This window comes from Halichoerus grypus, chromosome 8, assembly GCF_964656455.1.
Source record: "Halichoerus grypus chromosome 8, mHalGry1.hap1.1, whole genome shotgun sequence".
NCBI classification, from domain to species: domain Eukaryota; kingdom Metazoa; phylum Chordata; class Mammalia; order Carnivora; family Phocidae; genus Halichoerus; species Halichoerus grypus.
This window is the reverse complement of record NC_135719.1, coordinates 151,727,243-151,737,515: the sequence shown is the minus strand read 5'-3', so window position 1 is coordinate 151,737,515 and position 10,273 is coordinate 151,727,243. Positions and strand designations below refer to the sequence as shown.

Below are 10,273 nucleotides of genomic sequence, written 5' to 3'. Positions count from 1 at the left end.
CCTGCCCACTCTGTCCCAAGGGGGGTTTCAGGGATGCAGCACAGTACTGTGGAAAGAGCACCGACTTATATCCTGGGGCTCACTCTCACCCCATAAATGCTCTTGGACAACTCACAAACCTTCCACAATTGTAGGTGTAGGTTCACATCACTTAAGGGGGAACATGACACCTAAACCCCAAGATTGATGTTGACATGTAAAAACAAAGTAGTACATGGAGGCCAAGAATATACATCGGAAAGTTTTCAAGTAGTAAATGATATTTTTTTCAAAAGGGATCAATAGCACCACATCAACGGCAGTCACACCTGCTCTGGACACTGCCCTCTCTGTCAGCACAGATCCCAAGTTGAGTATATATTCAGAGGACATGCAAATAGGGCCCTCCCTCTGCTGATTAAACCAGCTGAGCCCCAACCCTTGCAGCTGGGAGAGGAGCCCCAGCCCCGGGATCCCCAGGTGTTCCCACTCAGTGAGCAGGACAGAACACAGACAACTCACCATGGAGTTTGTACTTGGCTGGGTTTTCCTTGTTGCTCTTTTAAAAGGTAATTTATGGTGAACAAGAAACATTGAGTGTACGAGAGTATGTGAGTGAGAGAAAGAGTGGTTGTGTGACAGTTTCCTGACCAGGATGTCTTGTGTCTGCAGGTGTCCAGTGTGAGGTGCAGCTGGTGGAGTCTGGGGGAGACCTGGTGAAGCCTGGCGGGTCCCTGAGACTCTCCTGTGCAGCCTCTGGATTCACCTTCAGCAGCTACTACATGTACTGGGTCCGCCAGGCTCCAGGGAAGGGGCTGCAGTGGGTCGCATACATTAGCAGTAGTGGTGGTAGCACATACTACGCGGACTCTGTGAAGGGCCGATTCACCATCTCCAGAGACAACGGCAAGAACACGCTGTATCTGCAGATGAACAGCCTGAGAGACGAGGACACGGCCGTGTATTACTGTGCAACAGACACAGTGAGGGGAAGTCAGTGTGAGCCCAGACACAAACCTCACTATAGGAGATGATCTGGACCACCAGGGGGAGCACACTACTCCCCATATCTGTCCTTTAGCCCCAGGAGCAGGTGCATTTGGAGGATATGGCAGGTATCCTCTCAGGATCTGGGTCTTCCTCACTAATTATAGCTGTTTCCCCCAGGGAGCCTCTCTGCACACATAGTTCTGTGCTACCTATTCATTCTCTGACATAAATAAAAATCTGAAGAACTGCTATACCAGCAAGTGCAAATGTCAGTGTCTCTTGCACTTGCTTCTTCCTGGACCTAAATATGAATGAATTACAAATATCTCCATGCAAATCCCCTGAATACTTTCAAGAGTCCCAGCTGCACTCAGCTGTGTATCATAGGAGAATCCAGCTCAGTGTGCAAGCGTGCAAGAAGTGCCCTCTGGATATGGGGCTACAGTGGCGTCAACAATCCAAAGCCAGAGAAGAAAGATCCCTGGTGGGGCTCACTCTCTCGAACAATGTTCACAATGTCAGTGGCAGCGTGGGGAACAGAGGGAACCCCACCAGGACATGGTGTGGATGTAGAGTCTGTTGATCATACACACACACACACACACACACACACACACATGAGAACATAAAACTTTCATCCCCTTCACCATCTTGTCTGTTGAGAGCAGGGCAGGCCTCTCCTCAAGTCATAACTGCTTGGATGGAGCCAAGGAAGGACACTGGCTCAGGGTGTGTGCTGTGGATCAGTGGTGGGGATGGGGTCCTGCTCATGGGAGGGGCTTGTGTGGAGTCAGTCTCCCACCTGCATCAAAGGAGGCAGAACTGGTGTGTTCTTGTTAGAGTTTGCATCTGTGAGGCAGGAAGAGAAGAGTGAGGAATGAAGGTCAAGGAGCTAACAGGCAATAATCAAAAGATACCCTGTGATGACTAATTCGACTAAACATGTGAAAATGGCAAGAACAAAAGAGAGAAATGGCCATTCTAAGTCAGGCACATGACTGAGTTTCAAAACTTCAAAACTAGGGACACCCACGGGGTGAACCCATGCTATTCTCCAGGGGAGGGTCTCATAGCCTTTTTGCCTTTTGCCTGCAGGTCTCAGGGAAGAGGTCCCACGACCACACAGTGGTTCACCGTTTACGGCAAAGCAGAGCAGAAAGCCTGCACTTAGACTCACTGTTCGACCAGGTTTCAGGCTCCTATGCCTAGTAACTGTGCATCACGTTGGTGCCGCACATTCTTCTTAGGACTCAGGGGAGCCTCAGACCCTGTATTTCTGCCCCACTTTGCCACTTCAGCACCTTTATTCCAGGCACATCCCCACAGTAGCGGACTTCTCAAAGTTCAGGTTTTCCTCCTGCTGCTATAATACATTGTCGGCAGCTTCAGGAGGCACGCTCTTTCCCTGCTGTCATCCCCACACTTGTATCGCCCCCAAGACAAATCTGCACACCTCCTGCTTTCCAAAAGGTGGTTGATTTTCTATTTGTAGACTTGCAGTTTTTGTTCTCTCAGACCTCTGACTGATTTCTTGGTTGCTCAGAATGACTTGATAACTACCTAGCTGTGTTCCAGGGTTGAGACAAGTGTAGGGACCCTTACTCCAACTCCATCACACTTCCTCCCTCGCTCGTTTACTTATAGCAAAGAGTGTGTGATAAATTCCTTCTGCAGTATATGCTGAAGCTCAGACGTGAAATCTGGTGTTGTATTTCAGAATATCCTAACTTATTTCCCGCCCTACCCTGATCCAGTGGTGCTATGATTCAATTGCTGTTTGAGTGTGCAATCCCATTAAGAATTATGCAATTACTATATTATTTTGCACTAAGTAATGGTTCACATATGCAGTCCATGTACATAACCTGACTCAATGAGAGGCATAGAGAAGAATGCACCTCCCGGCAGTGAGCCCAGGGCTTTGAACAGGATATGATATGTGCTCCCAAAGGACAAAAATTGCAGGAATATTATTAGCACCACACCATGTCTCTGTACAGAGGAAGCAGGTGCATTTTGGATGGTATGGCACGTTGGCAGTCTTCCTGATGCACGGAAACCATTCAGGGATGGAAACTGGGGGATCTGGAGACAGAAAACAAGTCCTCTACTCATCCAGCAGGTCGAAGTTTTTCTTCTCTTAGACTGAAGTTCCTAAAAGTGAAAAGAAGCTGTCAAAAACTGAGAGTGCAGAGGCAGCCTGACTGTGTTGGTTGAGGATGGATATGATATATGAACCTTTTTTAAATGTCCCCACAGCAGAATGCATGGGACCCAAATCCCATCAGTGCCAGTGGGAGTTTCTTTGGACAATGGAGTCTGTGCATCTCTGAGAGTTTGTGTAATTTTACCTTGAGGACACTGTTTTCTCAACCTTGCCAGGGGACTATGGATGTGAGAGCCATGTGTTATTGAGTCTGAGCCACACCATGCACAGTTGTCCCACCAGACAGCTGTCAGGTGTGTGTCTCAGTCCCTGGATATGAAAGCTGGTACAACTCAGGATGGAAACCCAAATCAAGAAACTTTCCATCAGCTGAAAGAGATGGAGGCTTTGGTTCAGGAATGACTTCACCACATGGGAAGGGACACATTCAAGAAATAAAACACATGCACATGCCATGGAAGGTGGACGTGGGATAAAGCCCACCTACCTGTGTTCTATGGACCCCTGAAGACTGGTTTCTCTCAATGTCCCACCTCCCAGCTTCCCCAAGACTATGATACCGATGGTGACACATGAGCAGGACATATTCTGACTCTCTTTGTGAGCTTTCCTCCCAAGTACTGACTCAAGGCTGTAACCAATTTGTCTCTACCCTGAACTGTGATATAATAGAACATTTAGCTAACAGGCTTTGGATCACCTGGTGCAACCAAGCAGCTAAAGACTGTAGATGATCTGAGGGAAGTGACAGCCAGAGTGTTTGCAGTATCTTGATGTTAAATCAATTTTATGTCACTTCAAAAACCTAGGTGACCCCCTTCATGGATGGACATGGTGACAGCATTCCCAAGGTCACAGGCAGACCCAAACAGACACTGGCAGAAGGGAGAGATTCTTCTGAAAGTAACTCCTGAAGAAGCATCAGTGTCCCAGCAGATCCTCTCCTGCCTCCCACACTAGAATCATCTCATTGCCACAGAAACACAGATCCCAGGGCGCCTGGGTGGCTCAGTCGTTAGGCGTCTGCCTTCGGCTCAGGTCATGATCCCGGGGTCCTGGAATCGAGTCCCACATCGGGCTCCCTGCTCTGCGGGAAGCCTGCTTCTCCTTCTCCCACTCCCCCTGCTTGTGTTCCTGCTCTCACTGTATCTCTCTCTCTGTCAAATAAATAAATAAAATCTTTAAAAAAAAGAAAGAAACACAGAGCCCAGATGGGAAATAGGACTGTGTCCACAGCCTGATATTATTTCCACATAAAATTATGTTCATCAAATCCCTTAATGGACAGGGATTTGAATTATATGCTGGTCCTGTAATCCACTGTATAAATGATACACTGGATTTCTGACAATGGTTACACCAAATTATCATCATGGGCATCAAGCTTTTCCAACAATGTCCTTAATCTTGTTACTCCCATGTTCTCATGGCCATCTTCACAGAAACTTAATAATTTTAATTGTGTTTTATTTATATTTCCAGGTTTTACATTAAGCATTCAAAAACACCTATATAAAATAGGAACTTAACAGAACAGAGATACTCCCAATTGACGCAAATTGTTCCTCTGCATCTTCTCCACATTCATGTTTGTTATGGAAAGCATATAAATAATACATTCTCTGAGATCCACAGATACATCTCCAGGGTGAGAAGCAACTTTATTGTAATATCAGAAACTGGAAAGAATCCGGATCCCAAACAACTATGTCAAAAACTAAAATCCTGCTATATTCATTCATTGGAAAGCTGCCAACCATTAAACCAGGGATTCTTTTTAAGGTCTGTATTATATATTTGTTTCAAAAATACATTGCACTTTGACAATGTTTACTTAAAAAAATAAAGAAACATCTCTAAGAACTGCATATCACCTCCAAAAGGAATCTCTAAACTCCGCAGGACTTTTCCCATCTCACGTTACTCAGTGACATCTTATCTTGTGTTACAAGGACATGTATCCCGGTCTCCTCTCCTTGAAACTCTGAGGAAGTTCCAATGGAAGCCTGTCTATCACTCAAGGTCCACTTTGCAGGGACAAAGTCTGTGGAGAATCTCTGCACCGAATAAAACAGCAATCAAGGTGGCAACAGGCCATCACATAAGGAGAAAAGGACCAACTAATAACAGTGCACAGTCATCTTACAAGGATGTTAATGAGCACAAGACTATTAGCAAGGGGAAACCATGACCAAGTCAAAACAACATGGAAAATACAGGGTTCTTCCCAGAAATTGTGGGAATTCTAACCATCTACATATGTGCATGAGCTAGATTTGCAAAATGGCCAAGCAAAGAGTGACAGCCATATTTCTCAGGAAAAGTCAGTAAATTCGTATCAGAGGACGTGTTCATTGATCAGGAAAATTTCAGAGTGACCTCTGAGTGTGAAAAGACATGCTCCCTCTAGAATATGGCCTGAGGGGACAAGACCCTGACTTTCTCTGGTAGATGAAAGTGCAGATTTTGAGCTTCAAAACAAAGGGAGGCTGCATCATAAATGAAGGTCATGCGAGGGGGTGAGAGAGAGAAAGAGAACCCAATTCTAGGCAGGCCATAATGGGGAGACCTGGAAGCCCACTCAGAAGCATAGGGACTCTGGGAGGCAGGAGGCAATGGATGCCTGTGTCTCAATTCTGGGCTCTTTGCTCTGAAGTAATGTAATCTCTCTAGACTGTCACACATGACCACCTCAACATGGCTGTGTCTGGAGGGGGTAATCCAGAATGGAGCAAATGGGGTACAACTACCGTCCAGTCCATACTTCTCGATGAAACTCATTCCAGAACCCTCAACTTGAGGGCGCATTTATTCTTTTATTATACCATATCTACAAATTATTTATTAGCCATCTGTATATATTCATGCTCAAATTGATATGAGTAGATTAATATACTTTGGAATTAAGCACTTCATAGTTAACTTTGCAAATATTTTTTTCTTAGTAAATTCTAAATATTGGAATAATAAGATTTCTATTTTTCTGTTATGTTACATTAGTCAACATACCGTACATCATTAGTTTTTGATGTAGTGTTCCATGATTCATTGTTGGCATATAACACCCAGTGCTCCATGCAATACATGCCCTCCTTAATACCCATCACCAGCCAACCCATCCACTCACCCTCCTCTTCTCTGAAACCCTCAGTGTGTTTCCCAGAGTCCTAGTCTCTCATGGTTCTCCTCCACCTATAATTTCCCCCTGCTTCACTTTTCCCTTCTTTCTCCCAATGTCCTCCATGCTATTCCTTATATTCTGCATATGAGTGAAAGCATATGACAATTGTCTGTCTATGCTTGACTTATTTCACTTAGCATAATCTCCTCCAGTTCCATTCATGTCGATAAAAATGAGGGTTATTCATCCTATCTAATGGCTGAGTAATCTCCTACCTGTATCAACCAGAAACAGAACATGGGCAAAATACATTACAAAAATGATACCAGATGGAAATATAGGAATGATATGAACCATCAGAAAGCTGCTAATACAAGGTGGGAGGGGAGCTGCTACAAAGGACAGACAGATACAGAGGGGACCAAAGGATGGACAGAAAGAGGAACAGCAAAACCAGAGATGACCAGACACAATGAAAACACTCCAGGAATTCACAAGAGATATGAGGATTGGGGTGGAACTGGGCTTCTCAAAGGACAAAGGATGGAGACCTCAGTGTCTGGGGCTGATAGCTGGGTGCCTTCCTTGACTACCTCTTTATCTCACTCTATGGCCAATTAGTCAGCAAGTCTTGCCAGTTACAAGTTCAAGACACACTCAGAATCCAACCATTTCCAACCCCTTCACTGCTGCCACCCTGGGCTGAACTTCTATCAACTATCACTTGGACACCAGCAAGAATCTCCTCACCGGCCTGATTCCAAATTCCCATGTCCCTATGCCATGCCCACCTAGTCTCCACACCACTGTGGGTCAGCCATAAAATCTTACCATGTGGAGGAAGAGAGGATGGGTACTTGCTTATGGTCTGTCTTCCGTCCTCATAGCTAAGCCCCATGAAGGCAAGTTCTTCTATTTCTGTTCATTGCTGTATTCACGGGGACTGAGCAGGGCCATCGATTGGGCAGTTAGAACCAAATAAATATTTGTTAATGAATTACTTAAGCATTTATGGAACTGTACCTTAGACTTCTGGGAAAGGAATAAAGGAACTGCATTTTGCATCTGTTTCTGGGTCTTCAGGAGGCTCAGGGCTCTGGAAATCATGCTTAGTTTGTCATCATCACTGACCCTACAATGGCCTGTTCACAAGGAACACTGAATGAACTAGTGGAAAGAATGTAAGATAGGTTTACTAATTTACAAGGTGCCTAGAACTGACCTGGGCAGAATATGGATGCTATTACATCCCCATGCACAGGAGCAGGTGATGAGTAAGAGTAGAGTTCATCAGTCATGTCAAGTCTACAGGAAAAACACTACTAAACACGGACTGAATGAATTCTGTACCAATGATACACAGGACAAAGGTGATGAAGATAACTGCTGTATTCAAGGACTGAGAAAATTGGAGGCGTCTCTGCCTCTACTAGCTGGTGAACAAGTGCAAGGGCCTCGGTGGTGGACCTGTTCTGAGAGAATGCACACAGGGAGCATTTGGGAGCCACAAAGAAGTGACTGAGCATCCTTATCTGAGGAGGCCAGGCGGTCAAGAAAGCACTTCGAGAAAGATTTTCCTTGAGCTGAACCAAGACTTATGAGGATGTTTAGCAGATAAGAAAAAAAGCACATTTAGTGAAAAAGGCACAGGCCTGTGTGAAGGCCAAGAACACATGGTTGCCTTCGGGAGTGGATCCTGCGAGGAAGCTAACAACAGGGATGGACAGGAAATGCTTGTAGCACATGTTCCTCTAAGGACACAACCTGTGATTTCCAGAGGTCCTGGACACCTCTCCTCTCAAACTACCCACTTTCCCCAATAAGAAGTGACCTACGAAGGGGCTAACAGAGTTAAAAACATCATGAGACATAATCAGGAAGGGGAATCAAATATCTGGAATCCACTCCAGTTTATGGGAGGACTGACACGTGCGTGTAATGCACGGTGTTCCCTGTTATCATCAGCACTTACAAGGGAGGAATGTGTCTTCACAACAGCTCTGCCCCAAAGCATGACATGGCTGCTGGGAGGCTGCCTGTGGGTCCACACAGTCTTCTTCCTGGTTGTACAGTTCCCAATGCGTCCCCATTGGAGTGCTTTTCTCCTTTGCTTTAAATACAATTTGTGCAAAGAAGAGGACAGAATCTGATATACAGTATTATTCCTCAGGAAAGACATGATGTACATCCTAACTTAGTGGTTGATGGTCATTATTTTCTAATTAAAATAGAAAACTCGGCGGGGGACAGAGGGGCAATAGATTTGCACTGTCCTGATACAGAGACTTTACATTCTAGTCAGAGTTAAAACCCACAGTCAAGGTCCACGATGGCTCCAAGTAAATAGGTACTTGGAGTCAGTAGGAGACACACATGTGTGGGGCCTCCTTATGAGCCTCAGTATTGTAGGAAAACAGCTCTCAACAAAAGGAGAGTCCATACGTGTCAGGTATGCTCTGTGGGGTGTGGGGAGGTGTGGCGGCAGAAATGGGTCCTCTCCATGCCCTGGTGACAAAGAAAGAAGGTTGCTGGTTTGAAGGAAAGAGCAGCTCCTGTTCTCAGGTGGAGCCTGCAGCCCACAGCTGAGGTTAGCAGTGGAATCTAGGGGAGACCATGGGACATACGCGCACAGTCAGAGGCTGAACATGACGGAACTTCCACACCCTGGTACCTGAGGGTTGGATTTCCTTCTGCACAGGTTTCTTCTGCAGCCTGGCCAGTTCCTCCCTCACTGCTCTTCATCCCAGTTCCTGGCCTCTTCTGTCGACTGGACTTTCAGAGCTTCTACCTCAACGTTCTCCTGTCCACCTACTCTGCCTCTTGGTTCTCTTCTCCACAGCCAGCAGAGAATGTTACTAAACAGCAAGGGATTGTATCTCTTTCTGGGAACCAAGAGCTCCTGGGATAAGAGGGTGTGTGGATGAGCCTTGAAGCAAGCAGCTTCTTTCAGCTGCTTCAGATCCTCCTCTGGCTGGTGCTTCCGAGACTGCGCCTTCGGGGCTGCCAGTCATTAAAACCAATGATTCCTGATACACACAGCAACATGGTTGTACGCACAAGGCTTCATGCTGAGCCACAGAAGCCCTACAAAGAAAGTACATATGATACAATTATCTATTTATGAATTCTACAGAATTAAAGCTAGTCTAAGGTGACATGAGAAAGACCAATAGTTATGTGGGGACAGGGTGAAGAAGGGAAGAGGGAGGAGGAATTCCAAGATAAGTACAGGACATTTTAGGGAGAACTGATGTGCTCACTCTCGATAATATTGATTTTGACACCAGTGTTTATCATATCCCACACTCTGCATGTGTGTAGTTCATCCTGTGACAAGTACACACATCGAAGCTATTATAGGTAATCACAGAGATGATTCTGGAGGAACACAGATAGAGTAAACTTTGAGAGACTTGAAATTACACCTACACAATCCTGATTCTCTCTGCATTTCAGGTAAACTGTAGAACCAGCATTCTGTCCCCATTACAGGAGGGGTTCCACCTTCCTCATGAGCCTGCCCACTCTGTCCCAAGGCGGGTTTCAGGGATGCGGCACAGTACTGTGGAAGGAGCAGCGTCTTATATCCTTGCTCACTCTCACCCCATAAATGTTCTTGGACAACTCACAAACCTTCCACAATTCTAGGTGTAGGTTCACATCACTTAAGGGGGAACATGACACCTAAACCCCAAGATTGATGTTGACATGTAAAAACAAAGTGGTACATGGAGGCCGAGAATATACATTGGAAAGTTATCAAATAGTAAATGATATTATTTCAAAAGTGAGCAATAGCACCACCATCAATGGCAGTCACACCTGCTCTGGACACTGCCCTCTCTGTCAGCATAGATCCCAAGTTGAATATATATTCAGAGGACATGCAAATAGGGCCCTCCCTCTGCTGATTAAACCAGCTGAGCCCCAACCCTTGCAGCTGGGAGAGGAGCCCCAGCCCCGGGATCCCCAGGTGTTCCCACTCAGTGATCAGGACAGAACACAGACAACTCACC

At 45.7% G+C, this 10,273-nt stretch overlaps 1 pseudogene across 1 annotated transcript; it reads left to right on the top strand.

Moving 5' to 3' along the window:
• Window positions 1–398: 398 nt before the first annotated feature.
• On the top strand, window positions 399–1,013 carry LOC144378906 (immunoglobulin heavy variable 3-23 pseudogene; annotated as a pseudogene). Its single transcript, XR_013440863.1, has 2 exons — window positions 399–548; window positions 652–1,013. The product of XR_013440863.1 is annotated as an immunoglobulin heavy variable 3-23 pseudogene (transcript).
• Window positions 1,014–10,273: the final 9,260 nt, after the last annotated feature.